A 25,101-nucleotide genomic window follows, 5' to 3' on the forward strand; every position below is an offset into this window, starting at 1 on the left:
TTTCATTGTATTTAAATACCCAAAGTGGTAGTATTTAGTATTGAGTTGTAGTGAACTAATTAGAATAGTGTTGGTCCTTATCTTTAGGTATAGAGGTTATCAGTGGCGTTGAGGTCAGAGGTCAAAGGTCATTGAAGAAGCTTTCTGGTTCTAGGGCCGCCAGCCTGGAATAAACTGCTACAGCTTGGACAGTCACCCTCTGTAGATGTCTTTAAAGCACCGCTCAGAAACCACCTCTTCACTCTTGCTTTTAGTTGAGCTTTTAAAACATTGTTCTGCCTGATTTGCTGCAGTTTTCATGCTCTTTGCTATTGTTTTATTGTCTTGATGTTACTCTGTTTTAATGATATTTCATGTTTTTCTCTTTTCCACCCTCATGGGTTATGGGTTTATGCCATGAAAGGTAGGTGCTACATATAAAATAAAGTTTATTATAGATGGGTTTGGAGGAGGTGAACTCTTCATGACATCTGACACATCCTGAGGAAGCATATTGATGTCAGTCTCCTCTAACGTGACCTCACTCTCTCTCCTCTCCACACTCATGAGTCATTTACACTGCGTAGCACGATGGCGTCACGCCACAAAGATGGCCGAACAATAAGCTTGGAGCAGGGAGATGTGCTATTTGAATTACCTTTAATGGAAAATGTATTGATCCATTTCGTCGTTACATGTTGATGTTGAATCTAGAATGTAGTACCGTTCCCCCTCATCATCATCGTATGTATTGACACTAATCGTCCTGGGTACCATATTCAGAGGAACAGTACCACCACCACCATTGTAAACGTATGGAAAGAGTCTCTCAGTGAAGGTGTGTGACAGTGTGAAGGTGTGCAGGTGTGTGTTAGTATCGGGATCAGAGAAGGACAGCTCACCTCCGTTCCAGTCCAGCTTGACTCTGATCCTCCAGGGTTTCAGATTCACCGAGAGATCAGTGATTGATCCCGAGGACTCGGCCGTGTATCTATCTTGATATAACTCGATTCTCCAGCATGGGCCCTCACTGTCTCCTTTCCTCTGGAAGGACTCGGTTAGCACACCTACTGTCCAGTCCGTGTTGTCCCCGACCTCCACATCCCAGCTGTGAGTCCCCGGGTCAAAGCCCTCAGAACCCAGGACGCCGCACCACCAGTCAAACCTCTCCGGGTTGTCAGGAAGCCGCGGCTGTTTCTCTCCAGGTCTGACGCTGGTCAGATCATCCGACAGCGTCTGCTGTGGATGGGCAGTGTTGGGGTCCAGAATGACAGGCACGTAGGAGACAATGTCCTTCATCTTGTCCCAGACTCTGAAGGCCAGGTTTCCCAGGTGTCTGGTCACGTCTATCAGCGCTCCCGAGACCAGCTGTGGGTCCTGCAGCGTGAACTGGACTCTTTCCACTGTGGCCTTGTAGTTCTGCGGAGACGAGATGTGTTCGTCTCTCAGCTCCTCCTCTATGGCTCGGATTGTGTTTGAAATGGTTGATCTCTCTCTGTTCAGACCCTCAATCTTCTCCTTCATCATCTGACTCTTCTGCTGCTCTTCCTCCCTCAGTGCAGCGATCCTAGCCTCCTCTTCCTCTTTCAGAAACTGATGAAGCTTCTTAAACTGCTCCTTGATCCTCCTCTCCGTGTTCTGGGTCTGGACCTCGATGTGTTCTGCTGCTTGGTCACACTTTGTTTTGACGTCATTAAAGACCTTTAGTTTCTCCTGCAAGATCGTCAGTGATTCCTCGGCTGCCTCCATGGGATCCATTTTCCGATGTTTCTCTGCGATGAAGGTCTCACACAGGTTCTTCAGGGCCAGGTTACAGGGTGGATCAGCCAGTGAAGATATTTTCTTGCAAACTGGACATTCCTTAGTGTCCTTATGTTTCCAGCATTCCTGCAGACAGGCTTTACAGAAGCTGTGGCTACATAACAAGACGACAGGATGTTTGAATATGTCAAGACACACAGAACAGGAAAAATCTGCCTCTGAAAAGGACAGTTTCCTTTTTCTGAAACAGGAAGCCATTAAATCTCAGGGAAAAGCTACCAACACTTTGCTCAAGACAGGACATATATTCAGTTTAGAGATGACATCACAATGATGTCACTGTAGTCGTGTGTACATCGTGGTAGTGAGAGTGTAATTCCATAGAGATGAAGTCATATTTTTGATGTCCGTATGGAACATCGCATTTGGGCAAGAGTGGAGGACAAGAAACCTATTATGTGAAAAATATTCGGGGATTTAAATTTTAAAGACTTGGCCCAGTGGGACCAGTGGTTTGCAAGATTAACTAAAAATAACGGTAGTGGGTCGCACACACCAAGACTTCAGTTCAAATTGTTTATTTCATATTTGAACAGGGAGAACAGTCAGAGCGCGGTGGTCACATGAAGAGTAATTTATTGCAAGATTAACTACAAACGGACGGACGGACGGACGGACACACAAACACAGACAGAAATGCTATTAACACGCTCCTTCAGGATGATTAACCCCCAATTTAAATCATTCTGTCTGAGTTTATTTCTCAACAATGACCGCCGCACCGTCACTTATTGCGTGCCTAGCCCCTCCTATGTCCAGCTTTGAGGGTTTGTGTAAACACACACATTGTGCTAACACAAACACTGAGTGCCATTGACAATGAATGACCAGCTTTGAGTGTTTGTATAAACATTGCGCAAACAGAAACATTGAAGACGAAGGTGAGGACGCAAATTGTGATTGGCCGGAATGAGATGATGTATGATGATAAGAGCGCCCCTCACTTCACACAGGTGTGATTTTTCACTATCTTGCACCAATCTATCACTCTCCCTCTCCATCTCCTTCCCTCTCTCTCTCTCTCTCTCCGTCTCTCATGCTATAGCTTAAATGGGAGCTATGGGTGGATGGAGGTGTAAAGCAACAGGACATGGAATGATGGACAGAGAATGACAGCGAGAGAGAGAGAGAGAGAGAGAGAGAGAGAGAGAGAGAGAGAGAGAGAGAGAGAGAGAGAGAGAGAGAGAGAGAGAGAGAGAGAGAGGGGATGATGGGGGGATGGGCTGTAAGGTGGTGACGGAAGAGAGATGGTTTGCGCCCTCTCCTGCCACCCACCACCCATCTGTTCATAGGGATAGCTCATAGAGGGAAGAGAGGGAAGAGGTAGGGAGGGAGGGAGGGAGAGGTGCGGGGCAAGGCTAGAGACGGGGAGAGGAGAGACTACATATTGTAACAACCGTCAAAGCCATAACACAACATAGTTCAGGCTATAATAATAGAATTCACCGCATGATTCTGGTGAAGGCTATAATTAATTGAACTGCATGATTTGGCTATAATTACACATGATTGGCCTGGGCCGTGGCTCAGTGGTCCAGGCACCTTGGCTGGTAATCTATTCTGGCAGTGTGCCGCAGGTTCGACTCCCGATCCCGACAGCCTTTACTGCATGTCTTCCCCCCATTTCCTGTCAGCCTACTGTCTGTCTCTCCATATAATTCCTCCTATACTCCTATAATTAGTTGCCATTTCAGAATGGCTCCAGAAGTAAATGTTTGCATGTGATTTGAGGTGATCTCAGAAAAATCCCTTTCCATCCAGAGATGGCTGGAATCAATAAAACTATAAATAACTGGGACTTAATGATTGCTATCATAGAATAACTGTTATTGCAATTCTTAGCCATATACTGTAAGGGTGCTGTGCTGTGCAGCCATACTGTCATGGGGGTTAATGGTTCAATGCAATGTTGTGTTATGTAATACTGCACAAGTGCACGTGCTGCAGCAGCATGCTGGCCTGCTTTAACTAGTGAGAGTGCAGTATCACTCCTGAAATTGTTTACGAAGGTTTTTCTACTCCAGTCTTTGCCTGGTTGCAGTTTAAACACTATGACACATTTCCCGTTTGGTCGGTCACGCCCCCATATATGGTCATGCCTCGTGACATCACGTGATGTCATCAATATTAAGCCCAGATATGGAGATCCCGGATGTCATCAATATTGGCCAGCAACTCTACATCTCACCTCAAACCCTTAGATCTCCATATATGGAGCTGACCTGTTCTGACATTCCATTAAGTTGATCATTCCCCATCCATCCTTCCTCTTCGATGTCTCCCTTTTGACTGATACCTGTCCATTTAAACTCTAGACGGGCCTGCCCCAAAGTAATTAGTGCAGCCGTGCCCGGCAAAAACTAGAGTTCCCAACAGGCCCGGCCCTGCCTGGGCCCTCATCAAACCCTGTACACTCTAGACACTGCCCCCGCTGCCACCCTTAGATCTCCATATATGGAGCTGACCTGTTCTGACATTCCAAGTTGATCTGACCTCATCAAACCCTGTACACTCAAGACACATTCCATATATGGCCAGTACAGAATGCATTCCATATGTTGATCTGACCCCCCCCATGCCAAAGCACCAGCTCTCGCCCAGCAGTCTGTTGTCACCCAGGCGGATGCGTGCCTCGCCCTTTACGACGAGGTCGCTTCTCGCCCTCAGGCGTCTTACTGGTGGTATTATAACTGTAACACTGATGACATACAACACAGTGGGCAAAATATGGGCACAGCAAGACAGGATAGTACAGTATGCTTCCGTATTCCACACGCATTTATGGGATTGCAACTCTGCATCTGTCTCTCTGTTACGCTCACTTGAGCTCATTTTAATTCAAATAAAATTCTGTAATGAGTGAACCCCCCCCCCCCCCCCCCCCCCACACACACACACACACACACGCGCGCGCGCGCGTCTCTCTGTCTGTCTGTCTCTGTATGTCTGTCCGTCCCTGTGTATGTGACATACGGCAGGCATATGAGTGTTGAGCAGCAGGTTGGTAGTGGGTACTGCCAGGCTCGGTGACACCTGATGGGAACAACATTTACGTCTGCCATGATCTCGCCTTCAGCCCACCCTCTGCAAAAGGCACACTGGTTAATCATATTGTCCTGTCACCTCGGCTGGGTGTGGGCACGTTGTTACATTGTACTGTAAAAACAAAATACCCTAAATACATTATCACTCTGAATATGCACTTGGATCCTGTTATGAATGAAAAACGTGTGACAGTATCCCGATAGTAGCTCAGTTGGATCAGTCGATGTCTGAGTTGCATCACGGTCCAGTCCTGGACTTCTATTAACTCATTGACCGTCAGGAATGCTGACGGCCTTACTGGCCTACCGGCATGCACACTCTCCAAGTGATCCAGAATGCTGTAACTCGCTTGGTCTTCAACCAGCCAAAATTCTCACATGTCTCCCGTTCTCCGCTCCCTCCATTGGCTCCCGGTTTCTGCCCGCACAGAGTCCCAAAATCTGATGCTGGCATTCAAAGCAACCAATTAGGTATGGCACCCCCTTATCTCCAAAGTCTGATCGGACCCTACAAACCATCTCGCTCACTCAGATAGCGCCAACGCGGGGAGGCTGGCAGAACATTCACTAACAAGCCCAGGACAACGCTTCACACGTCCCAGACTCTTCTCCCTTCTGGCTCCAAAACTATGGAATGAACTTCCCATTGCAATCAGAACTGAAAACTTAGGCCCAATCTTCCGCCGTAGTCTGAAAACTCACCTCTTCAGACTCCATCTTGGCCTGTAGCACTTGCACTAGCACTTGCACTAGCCTCGACGACCTTACAGGTGTATGCAAAGGCTAAAACTATGCAATTTAGATTTATAATTTAGCATTTTATTAGATTCATAATTTAGATTTTTTTTGTAGATGTAGCACGTAGCACTATATAATGTATACTATAGCCTCGATATTAGGTTCTTAGCTTGCTTATGATAAGTGATGACTATATTTATGTAATTGATGTATTACCTTGTGTTAATTCTTGCTTGCTGTAAATCGCTCTGGATTAAGAGCGTCTGCTAAATGCCTAAATTGTAAATTGTCCATGCATGGTCAAATACGTATAATATAATAAGTGAAAGTTGCTCAGTCAATTGAGTTAAAGTACATGAGTACTAGTTCAAAAAAATGAAAATACTTCGGAATTTAGTATTCAAAAGTAGAAGATTTACAAAGTTCATTTTTAATATCAATACATTGCTATACTTTTTTCTAAAGATATTCAAAGACTTGCAGAAATGTGACGCATTGTGAGTTTATACATATTAAATATGTTTTTCCCTTCCTAGAAATGTAGTGGAGTCAAAGGTGACACCCTTTAGCAAGACATGGTGACAGATTTGATGAGAAACACCTGAAGTATTGGTAATGGTGACACGTGTGACTGGCATTTGGCTTTTTCTAATCCAGTGATTAACGACTAAACTAAAACACCTGTATGGTGATACAAGCATCCATTAAAGAGATTAAAACGCCATTTGCGTTTCCACATTTGCTGACCTTGCTTCGGGTCGTCCTCCAGCTGTCAGCTTACAGTATAGCGTAGTCTCCTCTGCTTTCTGGAAGGGAATCAAACCTGCAACACAGAGAGAGAACAGACTTTAGATGAACAGCAGGTGGCCCCAAACAATACTCAATTACTCAATAACACATGCTGATCGAAATCCTGATCCATGCTCATCACCTTACTGTAGGTAGACTGTGAGGAAGGATTAGCAGGATTTTTACACTAACCCAACTTAACCCAACTCAGGAGCCAACAACAATAAGAGAACAGGTCCAGCTTCACAGCAAATTAACGTCAATTTAAGACGAGACAACACAAGACAAGACAAGCTACGATAACATAAGATAAGATACAGAATGGTACAACTTTATCGTCCAATTGAGGTCAGATTGTTTTCTTTGGTACTATCAGCATACCCATTTTGGGCGGGAACCCCTTTTGGTGTTTTAAACATAATGTTATAATTTAGCTATTGAAAAATAGCAGATCTACAAGCTCATAGCGCGCCACCGAGTGGCGTGCTACGAGCTTGTAGGTCTGCTATTTTTTGAAAAGTCGTGAAAATATTTATTTCAGAAAACTTTAGAATGTTTTTTTTTTATTTTGAGGTCAGGCGTGAATGGGTTAAGATACATTACATTATACAACAGCACTTTGCTTAAACTGTGTTGGTAACATTGTTTTTAAAGGATTGCACCATATGGCACTTACTGTGTTGGTAACTATTTTCAGATGAATTGCACGTTCTACACTCATATTGGGCTTTTTAAATGGTTGTTTATGCTATTTTAAATGTTGGTCTTATGTTAGGCTTGATGTTTTATCGTGCACTGCAAGTGACTGAGGGGGGGGGGGGGGGGGGGGAACGGTATTTCATATTGTTTATGTATGCAAGTACATGGGGAAAGTGACAAAATAAGTGATTCTTTTTTTAATGTTTTTTTTTGTGGCTTTCGCCTTTATTTTATATTTTTGTATGGAGGGACAGACAGTAGGCTGACAGGAAATGGGGAGAGAGATGGGGGGAAGACATGCAGTAAAGGCCGTCGGGATCGGGAGTCGAACCCGCGGCACACTGCCAGACTGGATTACCAGCCAAGGTGCCTGGACCACTGAGCCATGGCCCAGGCCAAAATAAGTGATTCTTTATTTGATTCTGATTAAAGGAGAACTCAGTGTCATGATTCGTGACCTTATCTGCTCGACCCAGCGGTCAAGCAGATCTACGTAAGCATTTTGATAGAGGATACCATCAACTACTTTATCAGAGAGAATGACGTCTGCACGCAATGATACCCGTTCTGTTTCCGTTCTTATCTTATCCTTGTTTTCCTATATCTGCTAGGCACGTCATGTGTCCACTCACTGTTCAATACTGTACATAATATTTCCCTGTGTGTCTATTGAACTTTAGAATGTGTTGCATTAATGCATGCCAGCGGCGTCAAGTTCTCTGCGCGTGCGACTCAACTGAATCGACGCTCGCCAGCCCTTGTTTTAGAGTAGACGGAGACTCATCATGAGGGAGCACTCGGGCGGTCGACCAAAAATCACAGCACTCAGGAACAGCACAGTCACCCACAATAACAATCACAATAATAAATAAATAACATGCTGCATGAACACATTATCTACATCATGCATTAAATCCATTTGCCTAACAGCTGCAGTGAGAAGGCTAATGGCTCGAGACTATAGACTCTCAACCTTTTCAGGCTGCCTGTGACCCCCCCCAAAATAATCAATGTTCGACCATAGTTTGTATAGTCAAGTTTGTTGATCACTTTTGATGCAGTAACAGTAAAGTTTTTCTTTTTTTTGTAGGCATTTATTTATATACATTTATTTATTGTCACTTCACTGTCATCTTGGACCCCCCTGGGGGTCTGTAGGACAAAGGGGGAATAAATGCCCTCTTTAGAGTGCAATCTACATAAACAGAAGTAATCTGTAATGTGTGGGTTGATTCATTCATTATATTATGTGGCCGGTGTTGGACATGCGTCGCATGAACGAGCGGGCTGATTCGCCCCGCCTCCCGAGGGACTCCCAAGCAAATGACTCACTGACTGTCACACAATGTCCCACTCAGCCCAACACCCTGGTCCTCGCTCAGTCACTACCCAAAACACACAATGTCCCCCTCAGCCCAACACCCTGGTCCTCGCTCAGTCACTACCCAAAACACACAATGTCCCCCTCAGCCCAACACCCTGGTCCTCGCTCAGTCACTACGCAAAACACACAATGTCCCCCTCAGCCCAGCACCCTGGTCCTCACTCAGTCACTACCCAAAACACACAATGTCCCACTCAGCCCAGCACCCTGGCCCTCACTCAGTCACTACCCAAAACACACAACGTCCCACTGAGCCCAGCACCCTGGTCCTCACTCAGTCACTACCCAAAACACACAACGTCCCACTCAGCCCAGCACCCTGGTCTTCACTCAGTCACTACCCAAAACACACAATGTCCCACTCAGCCCAACACCCTGGTCCTCACTCAGTCACTACCCAAAACACACAACGTCCCACTCAGCCCAACACCCTGGCCCTCACTCAGTCACTACCCAAAACACATAACCCGCAGCAGCAGGCCTTTTGTTACTTTTACCACCAGCAAGTACATACATACATCACATGGAGGCGCACACGAACACACGTGTGCAGTGTGCGCGCGCACACACACACACACACACACACACACACACACACACACACACACACACACACACACACACACACACACACACACACACACACACACACACACACACACACACACACACACACACACACACACACACACACACACGTGTATGTGCAAGAAATCATGAATGTGCTAACGATCATGAATGTGCAAATGCTCATGTGCACACAAAGGCACACATATATCTCGATACACATAATTAATGTGTATTTTACTATTTATGCAAACACACGTACGTGCACACGTGTACCAAGAGGACATGCACGCACGCACGCACGCACGCACGCACGCACGCACGCACGCACGCACGCACGCACGCACGCACGCACGCACGCACGCACAGAGAGAGCCCCCTCCACTTCTATGGCAGACGTCATGAGCGTGAATGCATTATGTTAGTCTCCAGAGATAGAGGGATCTATTCATCTCTGATGAGCAAAACAAACGTGACATATGAAAGGTGCAGCTCCATTAAGGGCTGTGGGACATGAACACTATACAGTGAGCTGAGACCAGGGACACACCTTTAACCATTCTGGACGGGGAACCCCTTTTGGTGTTTTAAGCATTATGTTATACTTTAGCTATTGAAAAATAGCAGACCTACAAGCTCATAGTGCGGCCCAGAGTGCCGCGCTACGAGCGCCGCGCTACGAGCGCCGCGCTACGAGCTTGTAGATCTGCTATTTTTTTTAAATCGTGAAAATGTGGCACAAATCTTTGAATATATATATTCTTCCAGGGTTAATGTCTTTAACTCAAATCTTGAGGTTTTTTTGGGAGGGGGTCCCTGAAACAACATAATTTCAGATGGAGGTCGTCGGCCACATACATATAATTCTGGGGGTCCTTGACATGAAAAAGGTTGAGCTGAGCACCGTTGACATAGAAACAGGTTTTTCAGAAAACTGTTAGGATTTAGAAGCCTTTTTTTTTAATCGACCTCAGTCCAAAATGGGTTAAGCTGTAACGTTGGCCACAGCGAGTAACGTAACGTAACACAACACAAGTCCTTCGTTTTATTGGATGCGCACCGCGACAGCTGCTGTCAGAGACAGAGAGAGAGAGTGAGAGAGAGAGACCAATAAACAGCTCACAGGGGAAGAGAACGAAAAAAGATAAGCTAATAAACCTGACCCCGAGCCCTAAGACCTAAACAGTTACCATGGAGATGAAGAAATGTGAAGATAGAGAAGACAGTATAGAGAGAGAAAAGGAACTGCATGGGAATGACTGGGAATCTGTGAAGATGAAAGAGGGACGGGTACTAGAGAGAGAGAGCGGTAGAGAGAGAGAGAGAGAGAGAGAGAGAGAGAGAGAGAGAGAGAAAGTGATTGTAATGAAAAGAGACAGGCAGATAGAGCGATAGAAACGGGAGGCAGGGAGACCGAGAGGACCGATGACGGCAGGAGTGAGAGAGGAGAAAATGGATAGAGAGAGAAAACAAGAGAGAGAGAGAGAGCGAAGGTTGTGCAGGCATCAGAGGACAACATGCATTATTGAGAGACAAATCTTAAAGCGCTTCATCCTCCAGAGAGAGAGAGAGAGAGAGAGAGAGAGAGAGAGAGAGAGAGAGACCAAAGCAACACCTGCAGAATGAATCCCTTATGGAGGGGGAAGCTTACTTTCTGTCTCTACCTCCGGCCGCATGGTGGGAATCTGTTCATTGTCTCCACCAGGCCGAAGGCATTGGGAGAGAGTATGTTTTGCACTTGCAATAAAGTTGCAACGAACACGAACATCTACCCCTCATGCAAGAGCGTATCCCTGCTACTGGTCAGAAAAATATATGAGCTCCAGGCAAGGCTACAGTTGGAGGCCATCGATATTGTCCTTTTCTTTTTGCTGAGGTTTGCGTGATCTGCGCAAAAGGACAGTTAACCCATTTTGGGCGTGAACCCCTTTTGGTGTTTTAAACATTATGTTATAATTTAGCTATTGAAAAATAGCAGATCTACAAGCTCATAGCGCGCCACCGAGTGGCGCGCTACGAGCTTGTAGGTCTGCTATTTTTGAAAAATCGTGAAAATATTTATTTCAGAAAACTGGAGGATTTAGAAGGATTTGTTAAAATTTTGAGGTCAGGCCTAAATGGGTCAAATGATAAGGGACAATATCGGTGGCACCCAACTGTACCAACGTCTACATTTCTCAATGGAAGAGTAGGGAGACCACCTCAAACCACTGCAGATACACTATTTACGTTGTATTTGCCAGACCAGCGATTTCTCGGGTTTAACACTGTAAGCCCCATCAATGCTTTTTAGCAACATTTATATTTTAATGAATTACTTAATTAATATATTTTTTATTATACTCTACCATACAGACTGGTCTAAATAACATTTTATTCATAAAAATAAGTCATAGATTGCAACTGGAATTTTACTGCGTGCGTGCGTGCGTGCGTGCGTGCGTGTGTGCGTGCGTGCGTGCGTGCATGCATGCGTGCGCGCAACATGAGCAGCTCTCCCGGTGGCATTCATGACGGTTGACAGGCCAGCAGGGACAAATCCGCTGTGGGAGTCATGATGGGAGGAAGGATATGGCATAAACAATTCAGAGCCATAGAGGAGGACAGAGTTACGACATTGAGGGGGCAGAAAACAGCCCGGTCACGTGGTTCACTGTCACTGTAAAGACTATAGTATAGACTCCAATGCATTCCGTAAACTTCCGGTTCAGGCCTTTGTCACTATTCGCCAATAGAAGTCTATGTAGAAGAACCGCCATTGGACTGGCCCCAAGAAGTGAACTTGTTGTCGTAACTCTGTCTTACTCTATGGCTCTGAAACAATTATGCAAATTGAGCATATCTATCGGAGTGAAAATATAAATGTTACACAAATGGAAGATAAAGAAAATCACTCGTGTGTGAAGTGAGGGGCGCTCTTATCATCATGCATCATCATACATCACAGTCCGTACTCATACACACAAAGCTGTGCATAGGATACATTGTTAATACCAAACAATGTAATGGGAGCATGTCATGTAAAACGGGATATTATGCTATATTAAATATAGGTTAAATATCTAGGTATATGATGCATAAACAATAAATTGTGATGTAAATGGGTTCAGATCATGATCTATTCTGAAAGCAAATGAAACCAGCCTGGTCGTGAGGAAATGAGGGCTCTAGCACATTCTATTCATGGCAAGAATGAGCCGGATAGCTTATTTCCTGAGGTAAAATGTCAAATGACACGACGGCTGCACATGACGAGTGCAGGGGAGATGCATGCATGACGTGACGCTGTGCCAGAGGACAGAAGTTCTCCATCATGTCTGACGGCTGAGAGAGAGAAGAGAGAGAATGAACAGTGGTCAAGAGGTGCACGCACATCCAAATATTACGGGTGTCACGGGTGCAGGATCCAAAAGAAATGAAGGAAAGAGGAGATCCGCACACCGTTTTAAAAGCTCCCAAAAAGAGTTATTGATAACAGAGCGGACAAAGCAATACAACGTTTGGGCCTAACCGGCCTTCGTCAGGTATATACCATATATGTGGGAACTGGGGACCTCCTCTTTCCTTTCTCAGAAGAGAGAAATAAGCCACCAGGTCTATGAAAACAAGCCCAAAAGAGAGGCTAGGCCACACTTCACAATACAGAACATTGACTAAAATCTTGGAAAACTGTATACTTCACTTTATTTTTTTATTTCGACGGGACAAGCATATTCATGAACATTACAAGCAAATGCAATGTAAATGTACACCGGGATTAGCAAAGATGCTAAATTTCATCCGCAGTCCCCACACAAAACGTAACAGACAGGCAGTGAGCACTAGGGCTGGGGCGGTATGGGATTTTTATTACCGCGGTTATTGTCGGCCCCCATACCGCCGGTATGGCGATAATTACCGCACCCCCCCGCGCGCGAAAAAAAAATCCTCCGGTTTTATAGTGTTATTTAGTCCGGTGGAACACCGTGTATGGAGATGTTAGAGCAGGTCTGCAAAATCCGGTAAAACACCGTATACGGAGATGTATAGAGCAGCTGTGTGTCTTTAGTGCAGTTCCAGTGTCATTCCTCCATGCGCGGCCTCCCCTCACAGCTCACACACACACACACACACACAGTGGCACCGTTACAGAGACAACAGACAAAGACGACTCATATAGCTTTTCCACGTGTTTCTGTTGTTATCCAGTTTACCAAAATTAAATCCACAACAGCGCTAATGTGAAGACCCTTGCGCAGCGCGAGGCAATTAACCCCAGCTGCAAACGATCCGGACTTTGATTGTGTGATTATAATATATATAAATCTTTTTGGGCCAAATAACCATTCAACCATGCAAGATTGGCATGTCAATGCCGCAACACGTGTTCGGGTGTCAATCAAATCAACTGCGTCAGACATCTCCCGCAGCCCGCTGTTAAAAAAAGAAATAAAAAAGCGAACGGATTTCACATCATTTCAGATCAAGACAAGTTGTGTTGAGCGTCTTTTTCCTGCGATCCCATTGATGTCACAACAGACAACATTTATAGGTGGGTCTGGTTTGGAGTAGCCTAATTTAAAACATTGTCCGACTTTGTTTTGAGAGAATATTAATACCTCGCGCTATTGTAACAGCCAGGTGCATCGTGCATTGCTCAGACCGTCAGAGAGAGAGAGAGAAAGATTAGGCTAAACGTGTAGCCTATGGATAAGGGCGCATCGTAGGTAACAGGTTTCAACTTTGTATTGATGTCTGTCAGCGAGAGACGAGAAGAGAAAGGGAGAGAGAGAGAGAGAGAGAGAGAGAGAGAGAGAGAGAGACATTAGGCTGTAGCCTATGGATAAGGGCGCATCGTAACGGTTTCAACTTTGTATTGATGTCTGTCAGCGAGAGAAGAGAAAGGGGGAGAGGGAGGGAGAGAGAGAGAGAGAGAGAGAGCTGTACAGACAGGACGGACAGAACTGTTTTTATCTTTTGACTGACTATAAGAAAAAGTCCTTCTGCACACCTACAATGGACAGGTGCGTCGGATAACTGGAACTGAGAAGTAGAGAAAAAAAGAATCCCGCACACTGTCTCACTTGGAATCGCAATGGCAACCATTCTCACTCCAATGAAATGCCCGCTCAGCAGCGCATCGCATGAAACAAACACCACCATTCAAAAACGTCCCCTCATCATGGAACCTAAAATCTTAAACATATTAAACAAATTCCAAGTTAACTGATAGATTTAATATATGATGAATTGAAAGGTTCAACTTCCAGCCGCTCCACACCACGCAGCAACTGCGCGCCTCCCCAGTCCCCAAGCCATGAGTTAACATTATTGCTTGATTGATTGATTTAAGTTTGTATTAACAGTTTACAGTACATTTGCACAACTCAATACAAAAACTGTTAACTGTTACTCTGTGAGTGGACGACACCATAAAGCATTACACTTGTTTACAAGAGGGTCCACCTTGTTCAATTCATCATAACATTTTGTACACTATACACTTCTATAAAGCCAAAAACAGGAAATCATCATAAAGGAGGTAAAAAGGGGGAAAAACATATACAGTGAGGGGGAAAAGGGGTGGGTGGGGGTGGGTGGAGTCAAGGGATTTACATGTCTTAATGACAGTTGGTAGGGCGTTCCACATTTTTGTGGCATAGGAGTGAAATTAATTTAGGTGGACCCTCTTGTAAACAAGTGTAATGCTTTATTGGGTCGTCCACTCGCAGTTAACAGTCTTTGTATTGAGTTGTGCTTGAAATGTAGGCTACTGTAATTCTGCAAACTGTTAATAAATAGTTCAATCAATCAATCAATCAATACTTGTTTGTGCCGAATCTGGGTTGCACATGGTTTGTTGAACTCCCTCTGGTGTTGCTGGCATATGATTAGACTGACTGAGCCTCACTGTTTATTATGATACACTTTATTTCATATCAACCATATGCACTTAGGCCTAGAACCTAGGGTTAGAACTAGGGTTAGGGTTAGAACCTAGGGCGCCAGAACAGCACGGACAAAAAAAACTTTAAAAAAAAAAAAAACGTAAAAAAAAAAAAAATCTTTTTTTTTTTTTTTTTTTTTTTACCGCGGTAACGAACCCGATACCGCGGTATGCGTTGTATACCGGCGGTATGGCGATATTGCGGTTATTGCACCCAGCCCTAGTGAGCACACTACCGGTATACATTACGAGACAGCGCATAAAAACAAAAGGCTATGAACACCACAACACCACAACCTCAGAGCAATGATATTGCTCTGAGGTTGTGAGGTTATCTCTATGATTCCCCAAGCTTTTCCCCCCCCCCTTTTTTATCTGAGCATCTATATGGATCCAGAGGGACCTGGTGTGTGAGGGACAAATCTGAGGATGTCACCAGTCCAGAATAACTAAACACAGTCACTCCAAACACACACACACACACACCCCCACACGACACGCACAGACAACAAAGGGAACACATTTACTTCATTGCCCTAGCTTGGACCAATGCATTCAAAGTTCAAACTGTCAGGAGAGATGAGGTTTGGTTGCACACTTGATGCGGTGTGAAGTGCCGTTAACGGCTGTCTATTGTAAGTAGTCTACCAACAACAAATCTGTATGCTAGGCTACTACAGCAGTGTAAGGTAGCATACATAGCAGTGTGACAGTAATATAGGAATGCACTCAATGCAGTCTCGTGGGCAGGAACGTGTTGCAACCTTGCATGTGTGCGTGCTCAAAACACTGGTGGAACCCATTAAGCTATTGCCTAGTATGACTACACCCCTGGACAGTCCTGTCAGCATAAAGTCTGATCCATAAAATGTACAGTGTGTCCACTAACAGTCGTGTTCTTTACCTGCCTATTCAGCATCAGTTAGATCATATAAAAGGTGCTGAAAGGGCTTCACGAGCAGTACTAGGACAGTACACTCTCAGGGTCACAATTAACACTGTGCATACTGCAGGGCAGAGGCCTCAAGTTGTTTCCATGCCAAGGACCCCTCATTGCATAGAAAGAATGCTGGCCCCCTGGCGGCCTTCACTGTGAAAACCACCGGTACAGTTGGGTGCCACCGATATTGTCCCTTATCATTTGACCCATTTAGGCCTGACCTCAACATTTTAAAAAATCCTTCTAAATCCTCCAGTTTTCTGAAATAAATATTTTCACGATTTTTCAAAAATAGCAGACCTACAAGCTTGTAGCGCGCCACTCGGTGGCGCGCTATGAGCTTGTAGATCTGCTATTTTTCAATAGCTAAATTACAACATAATGTTTAAAACACCAAAAGGGGTTCCCGCCCAAAATGGGTTAACTGTCCTTTTGCGCAGATCACGCAAACCTCAGCAAAAAGAAAAGGACAATATCGATGGCCTCCAACTGTATATACACACACATATGTAATATACAGGTACAGTAAGAAGTGTCGAGAGATAGCAGGCCTGACTATTATACCGGCTACAGTAGGATGCAATTAAGTCTACCAGCCGAAATTCAAGGAACATTACATACTATAGAGTATAAAGATATTTGATTGCATGTGTTTATCTGGTGAAGTACACAATTACCCTATTAAATACACAATGACTATTCTGTAGCCCAGACGTTTCTGTTGCCGTGGTGAGATATCCTCAATGATTGATCATAACATTACATACAACTGACACATAATCAACTATTTATAACAATTAATATGCCTGTTATACAGTACATCCAAACACCTGCTGCTAGATCAGAGGTATATTTACAACTTCATCAACAATGTGCACGTATCTCTTTATTAGGGCTGTCAAGATAAGAAAATGTATCACAGCTTAAAAATGTATATGTCCAAAATATGCCCTTTTCTTGTGGGAACCGAAAGATAAGTGTCTCTCTGGCTCTCGCTCTCTCCATGTCTCTCTGTCTCTCACCCCGTTGTCGTGCTATGTGTGATTTAAGCCGCTACACCTACGTAAATTGTGCAGCTTTTTATGGCAATAAGTAGATTGTGCTTCTCTTTCCATCTATAAGCCATCAAATACCAGGGTGATGACTAGTGCAGATTTGATGGGTTTGTGGGATGTATGGGGCGAGTCATCTAAGAATGCATTAATTGCGTTAAATGTTTTAATCTAATAAAGTACAGAAGTTAACTAACTCAATTATTTTGACAGCCCTACTATTTAGCTGTTTTGAACTACAATTTAAAATCCAACTTTGCCTTACCACTCACTGTATAGGAGGTGTTAGCCACTTCCATACCACTGTCTATATTCTCATTTCTGTGCCCAGAATCACAGCCTACTCTCTCTCTCTCTCTCTCCCCATGTTGAATACAGGACTTACTTTACTTGTAACAAAACATTTCGACATAGATACTCTAGTACGTCTTCCACCGCCGTGGGGAATGTTTGTTTATTAAAGGATCCCCATTAGAGACACATGCATGAGCCTCTAGTCTTCCTGGGGTTCTGAAATACCAGAGAATGACATCTCTGGTATGACACTCATCATATGACTGTGTGTTCACACAGTAGTTAAAGCATGTCAAACTCTACGAGAGGACCTGACCTGCCAGTATGTGTGTCATGTGATGTGTGAGTGTGAGTCAGTTATGTATGACACGTGTGCTTTTATAGCGATGCCTGTGCAATGTATTTTTGACTGTGTGTGTGTGTGTGTGTGTGTGTGTGTGACTGTGTGTGTGCGTGCGTGCGTGCGTGCGTGCGTGCGTGCGTGCGTGCGTGCGTGCGTGCGTGCGTGCGTGCGCGCGCGCGCGCGCGCGTCCACTTCAAATGACAAACGACTTCATTAAACGTGTTGGCAGCTTGTGTTTCATGTAGTGTGTCACAGGTATGCAATCATCCATTGTCGGAACAAATCCCTTGACGCCCGAACAATTATGACCGCTTTCTAGAATGCCTTCCATATGTTAGACATACAAGCGCGTAACACACACACACACACACACACACACACACACTGGTCATTTCATTCCAAATAGCCTGATTTCAATTCAGCGCCATGATTTGTCATGTCATTGTAAGGATTTCAGTCACAACCAACGGGTCAGATTAGTGCACAAAAATCCTCAGCGTTACATTTTCTGAAAGTTAAACTGTATTCGTACGCTTCAATTTTTACCACTGAGCTAATAGAGCACATATACTTTACTCAGTGGAGAAATTGTATTTGGTCATCATACCCAGACCACAGTATGTAAAGTTCTCAAATGGAGACCAAATACAACCACCATAGTTTTGCTAGTCGTTTAACTATATTTGTCACAATAAGATTCTATTCACTAAACAAGTTGCATTGTGGAGCTTTTAAGTTAAGAGTCTGGATTTTGCAGAGCGCCTAGCGAGAAAATGCAGGCTGTTACTGAGATGTGGAATAAGCCAATGGCAGGTTGTCCTTCACCAAATATGCTTGAATCCGAGTTCAACGTTAGTTCATACACTCCTCTACACTACAGTCCTTATTTGTTTCTCTCTCTCTCTCTGTGGGTGTGTGTGTGTGTGTGTGTGTGTGTGTGTGTGTGTGTGTGTGTGTGTGTGTGTGTGTGTGTGTGTGTGTGTGTGTGTGCAGGCATGACTGAGAAGGAGAAGATAGGATTGGTTTCCATGGACGTTTTTCATTTAAACAGTCCGAGTGTGTGACCATAGATGACAGAACACGCACGCACGCACGCACGCACGCACGCACGCACGCACGCACGCCCAACCCAATCCCAAACAAAGAGTGCAGTCAGAGAATTGGTTTTAATCAAAGAGATTTACAACCTCCACAGTGTTAGTTCTCTCTCTCTCTAGGGGTTAGAGGGGCACCTCTATCCTCCCTGCTGTTACCACTACATGATACACAATAGAGTCATCACACACAGACAGACAGACAGACATACAGAAGGATGTACGGAAAGACAGACAGACAGACAGACAGACAGACAGACAGAAGGATGTACGGAAAGAAAGGACAGACAGACAGACAGACAGACAGACAGACAGACAGACAGACAGACAGACTAGCTAGTTAGCATACCATTCCAATATCAGGGGTGGAAACAATACAAAGGGATACACCGAGCCAATGAAATGAAGGAATTAAAAAGTGAGGCGGCCCTGGGAGATGAGTGGAGATGATGATGGAGAGAGTGGGGCTGCTGGGGCACACACACAATTAATGCAAATGGGATATCTCTGGATATGAGGCATGGCTCCATTAAATCCTTCAGCCAGACGGAGAGAAAGAGAGATAGAGAGAGAGAGAGGCCTACTGCTGGGTTTGATTTCTATGTTAATTCAAACTGTCTGTAGGCTATGAGGGGACACACCGCTCAGGGCTGAGCGCACGCACGCACGCACGCACGCGCACACACACACACACGCACACACACGCACGCACGCACAAAATATTCACTGCTATAACAAATGACACAGATTACTGCATGGTAATAGTTGTACAGATGAGCACAGCCAGGTGAAATATTATTCTAATATGAATCCTATGAGGCGTTCTGCGGAGATGCAAATATACCAGCTACACAATGGCTAGGGACACACACATCAGGATACTGCTGAGGCAGTACAATGGGGCTTGTGAACTAACGATCAGACCAGGGAAAAACAAAACAATCAGCTCCCACTCCACCCACAAACACCATACACGCACGCACGCGCACACACACACACACACGTTTATGTACCTGTACACAAGCTGTAATGAATAAAGAAACCTTGAACTAGTGCCCTGCTTTGGGAACCAACGCAACTCATGCAGGAGCGGGCTTTGTTTTTGAGTTGCTCACAGGAAAAAAACTGCGGGTCGCTCATGTCATGCGTTGTCCACAATAACCTGGGTGTAGAGTGCACTCAAAGCATGCAATAGTGGGGTTGGAGCACTGTCGTTGCATGGAGGAGCACCACTAAAGCTAAAACAAAAAAGAAGATCACAGCGATCAAAAGATCAAGAAGCAAAAGCGAAGCAAGGCAGTCTAGTGGTGTTTGATAGAAAGTTAGAAACACATGTATCTTATATGTCTAAATGCAACTTAAGGGGAAAGTAATTTCAAAACATCATTACCAAAAGGTACGCAAGGTATGCATCTACTGTATTTATTAATAAACTATTAACGATTATCAGTAAGCCCAACCCAGTGTTTCTCTGTCCATGGTGCTGTAAATGCTGTCTCCCTCTCTTTCCCTCGTTCGGTGTTTCTGTTTGTAACGTATTTTCTTCCCAATAGAAATATCGTGGGAGCAGATGGTGTGGGTGGGAGCAGGTGTTCAGAAATAAACGTCGGGAATTCAGAAGTCTGAAATCCCCCAAATAATCTGAAACAATATTGCTATATTTGTATTTCTATTATGTTATTACTGTACTACAAAAGCTCACGGACTGTTCTAAATCATAGAGAAACACAAAGAAGTGACAGAATCACAGTGGAGAAAATCAGGTAGACCTCCTGATTAGCATCACCATTGTCGAGCAACAAACTATAGCGTAATCTGAGCAAAGTAATGAGCCGTGTCAGCCATTTATTACGGACACTAATCTCCATGCCGCTTTAGCTAAGCTTAATGAAACTCTCAAAGCGCCAAACGTCCTCGGGGAGGATTTGTACGACACAGAGTCAACAATGAGAGGGGAAATCACAACAGGGTGACGTACTGTACTGGCTCTGAAGACAGGAGATGGAGAGGCAGATAGATGTCTGTCTGCACAGGTGCCAAAGAGTGACAATGTGTATAAGAAAGAGAGGAACAACCAAAAGAGAGATGGAGAGGGAGAAAGTGAAGACGGCATACCGTGTACTGTATTAGAGTAAGCAGGACTGTGAATCATTGATGTGAAAATGAAAGGAAAATGCAGTAAGTCCACACACAGTAAGTCCACAAGCTGAGCTTCAAGCCTCTAATCTCTACTCTGAGCAACATCCAGGGCCGGAAATTGTACAAGAGTGTCGTACTCAAGTACATGTGCATGTGACTGACATATTACTATAGGAGAAGTACGATTACTTGTACAGAAAACTACTGAAGTTAAAAGTACAAAAGTAGTTAGTAGCAGATATGTGTTACATATGTGTTACATATCGCCGTGATCAAATGTATTAAGTCACAAGCTCTTGTTAAAACATTTCAATATCAATTAATCCCTCTTCATTCCAGTGATACTCACTCAACGTGATGAGCATCTTTTCTTTAGAAGAAAACGTTCTCAAAGAAAAAGGTTCAAAGCAAACGTCGATGAAATATCCTTCTTGCCCTCCAGTAAGCTATAGTGCTGTAGCCAACCTCCATGCAAACCGTTTCAAACGAGGACAGTATATTCACTGTACAAGTGAGTATGTGACTTTGCCTATAGTCACATAAAACATGGTGTGCATACAATATCACGCCGTTTAACTCACTTCTGTACAGCGCCTCGATGACACTAATTACTACTTAAGGCCTATTCATACCCCAGTTTTAGGTGATATGGTGACCACCAAAACGGTGGTTAGTAAAAACAGTGTGTTGTGTGAGCGCTGACCACCGCATCGTGACGTCATGTTGTACAGTTGGGTGCCACCGATATTGTCCCTTATCATTTGACCCATTTAGGCCTGACCTCAAAATTTAAAAAAAATCCTTCTAAATCCTCCAGTTTTCTGAAATAAATATTTTCACGATTTTTCAAAAATAGCAGACCTACAAGCTCGTAGCGCGCCACTCGGTGGCGCGCTATGAGCTTGTAGATCTGCTATTTTTCAATAGCTACATTATAACAATGTTTAAAACACCAAAAGGGGTTCCCGCCCAAAATGGGTTAACTGTCCTTTTGCGCAGATCACGCAAACCTCAGCAAAAAGAAAAGGACAATATCGATGGCCTCCAACTGTATAACACAGCGACATTATAGTGTGCCTGAGGAGTGCCTGAGGAGGAGGTATCAGCACGCAGGACTTGTTAGGTGAAATGAAATCTGGGATGACACGGGAAACCTGGAATCGCTTGGTCATTCAAAGTCTTCCCTTTCATCATACGCTCCCATAAAGACAAGGGAGAAACAGCGAGAACGGTCTGTGTATCTAAGACAAAGTCTACACTGTAATATCCGGAGCGTTCGTTTATCTCTGAGAGTTTAAAAATGAACCCGTAAGGGTCAGACGGAGTTAAATAAACACTCTGGATTTCACCGTGCAGGCAGCTGACTTTAAGGGCGTTGCCATGGAGAGGGTGGCGAGCAGCGCCCCGGCCATCCACCGGTGACCCGACCTGTCAGAAAACAGACCCCGGGAGAAACGCGTCTATACAGCCCAGACGTCATCGTCATCATCCGAGGACAGGAAAATGGAGAAAGGCAAAGAGGGATGCAGGAGAAAGGGAGCAAGGGCGAGATGAGAAAAAGATGGACGGGTGGAGATGAGAGAGAAGGGAGGCAAATAGAAGGCTATGGGAGCTATAGGAATCCCAGGAGACATCTAATATTGACCTTCATGCCCGCCACGGAGACAGACAGAAAGACAATAGGAAATCCAGGCCTCCTAAGATTAGAAACGCTAGAGGGGTAGGATGATTTTTTTCCCCTTCCATGTGATTTAACTAATTTGGCACTCGTTATTAAAAAAAATCGCCATCAGGGTTAAAGCCACGATAAGGAATCAACCATGCGGTGTGCTCATTATGTAATGAAGCAAAGCTAATGGGATATTGTTCTATAGCGGAGTTGTTTAGAAGATACACGATTCACATACAGTACACACATCCACATAGCATATGCACACACATACACACTCCACTGAGTCTCGTCTTTGACCTTAATATTTTTGGCTGTACTGCAACAGCATGGTGGGAAAGTCTCTGTCTGACTGACAGACTGGTGAAGTTACACCATTGGATGCTCAGCCAAGAGTTTCCCCGTTGGCTGTTGCTCTTTCAAAAGGATTTATTAGTTCTTCAAGTGGGCTGTTTAAAACGGCTCCACTGTCCTCAGAATGTGTTCTAAATTATTGCAAGAAAGGAATCGTTTTCTGCTCCTGGACATCACTCACCTCAGTTGAGTGTATAACCACTTCCTGCACCTGTTGTTTAGAATTACAAGTCCTCTAGTGTTTCATGTATGGTCCACAGGTCCAGCCATAAACTAGGTTTTGACTGACAGTGAGACACCCCGTCGCTTTCATCAGAATGCTTCAAAACAGCCACAATGCAAAGTCACCACATTGTAACTTAGATGGCAATGACTGACTGAATGTGCACCTCTCATTCCTGCTCTACACCCACACTCTTACCAGACATATGACACCCTGATACAGTGGGATAATTGGAATTTCCTACAGCGATCACAGAAGGCGAGGTGCTTTGTCGAGAGATCAGCCTCGGAAACGGGCAAAGGAAAAATCAGATCGCATGACCCAAATTTGGTATTTTTAGAAAGGAGAAAAGAAAGGAAAAAAGAGCACTGCCATACCTTACATTGTACCATATGTTGGAGATGAACCAATGGAGATTCAGTTGTTGCCAGCCGTGAGTTTGTGGCCAGAAGACATTGTTTGTGTAGGTGGAATCATTTATTCGGTGTCATGCTCAAATGGAACAAGCATGTGTTAATCGGTGCACTGTTGCTGCGTGTGCCAAACCTGTGCCATTTCGACAACATGAAAGCCCCACCAAGCACCAACTAACCCAACCCATACATACCACATTACTGTATGATACTGCACTTCCTCTGAAATACCTATACTGCACATCCAAAGCAAAGTCTTCTGTTTCACATGCACTTTGGAGCCAAGACAGGATCTCTGATAACATCACCAGACAGCAGACTCTCTATCCCCACAACAGAGTAAAACATTACAGATACATGAAAGATAACCTGGTAATTCATACCAACGACAGTACAAGCAGACTAAATGTCAAGCATTTGTTTGTGAGGTATTGACAGCAACAAGTGCTCAACACTGCAAACTGCTTTGGGCAGGGGATGCAATGAGTAGTGACAATAAACTATAAACCCACAAAACCAACTTGTGACACACAATTCAGTGCAATATTACAATTACTCATTACGCACAAAGTTCTGTGTGTGTGTGTGAGAGAGTGTGAGTGTGAGTGTGAGTGTGTTTGTGTGTGCGTGCGTGGCTGCGTCACGTGCGTGCATGGCTGCATCACGTGCGTGCATGGCTGCGTGCATGCGGGCCTTTTGGTATCATGTCATGCATAATACAAAGTGACTAATTGCACTCCCAAAGTAACTGCCACTGCGCCATATTGAATGTGAAATCACTGATGTGGCCGGGCTATACTTGACATTCACAGTCTATTGGCGAGGAAAGGCACCTGAGGCAGCGAGGGAACACATTGGTGGAACACTGCCCAGACGCGGATGTAAAGCTTCATTATTTTATAACTTGCCATGTGACGGTGTCCTGCGGTGAAATATATCGGATCTACAAGCTGAAGTTGTTGTATGACGGTGTGTAAATCAGCCATTAGACAGAATCCAGTTGGGTTTTAAATGAATGATGTGACTGGAATTATCACAGCTTTTGTGCTCTTGTTGGTCTGTATAGTCATCGGCATAACAGAGTCGGGAACTCAAGTTCAACAGCCTAATGATTTGCCTATGTAGTTACAAGCCTCGTTGACTATAGGCTTTTGATAAAAAAATAGATTCACTGAAATGCTTAAGTTTAATTTCCTACTTGGGATTTTAAGACCCAAAGTACCGCTGCTATGTACCAGGTGTTGTACCCGAAACAAGGGTCTACATTCATTTCTCAAGGGAAGAGGGAGATCACCTCCAATCACTGAAGATTTGCTATACAGAATTGGTTAAAAATAAAAGTGTATTATTTATTTATTTACAGTACTTGATTATCTTTTTTTTGGGTGGGGGGGGACTAGGTTTAAATTTCCATCAAAGGAAATAAAACCACGAAATAGACAAAGCACTTGGTCCTACTTATTTGTTTACAGTCAAGGTTGAGTTGGCATGGATGGTGCCATTTCCATACTGGCGATGTGCACATGTGTTCCTGCACATGTGCACCCACGCTGTGCACATAGTGACACACAAAAAACATACATACATTATTTCAGGCTTATACACATAATGATATATTTACACTCTCCCTATC

At 44.3% G+C, this 25,101-nt stretch overlaps 1 protein-coding gene across 2 annotated transcripts in view; it reads right to left on the reverse strand.

Annotated features, from left to right (window-relative positions):
- Positions 1–25,101, reverse strand: part of LOC306916595 (neuronal cell adhesion molecule-like) — a 140,753-nt gene that overhangs the window by 68,215 nt on the left and 47,437 nt on the right. For both annotated transcript variants that reach the window (XM_079494532.1, XM_079494533.1), the window contains one exon: positions 6,330–6,405. The gene's annotated coding sequence lies outside the window, so the exon portion shown is untranslated. The remainder of the gene's footprint in view (positions 1–6,329; positions 6,406–25,101) is intronic.

Source organism: Electrona antarctica (genome assembly GCF_951216825.1).
Source record: "Electrona antarctica genome assembly, chromosome: 23".
Lineage (NCBI taxonomy): Eukaryota > Metazoa > Chordata > Actinopteri > Myctophiformes > Myctophidae > Electrona > Electrona antarctica.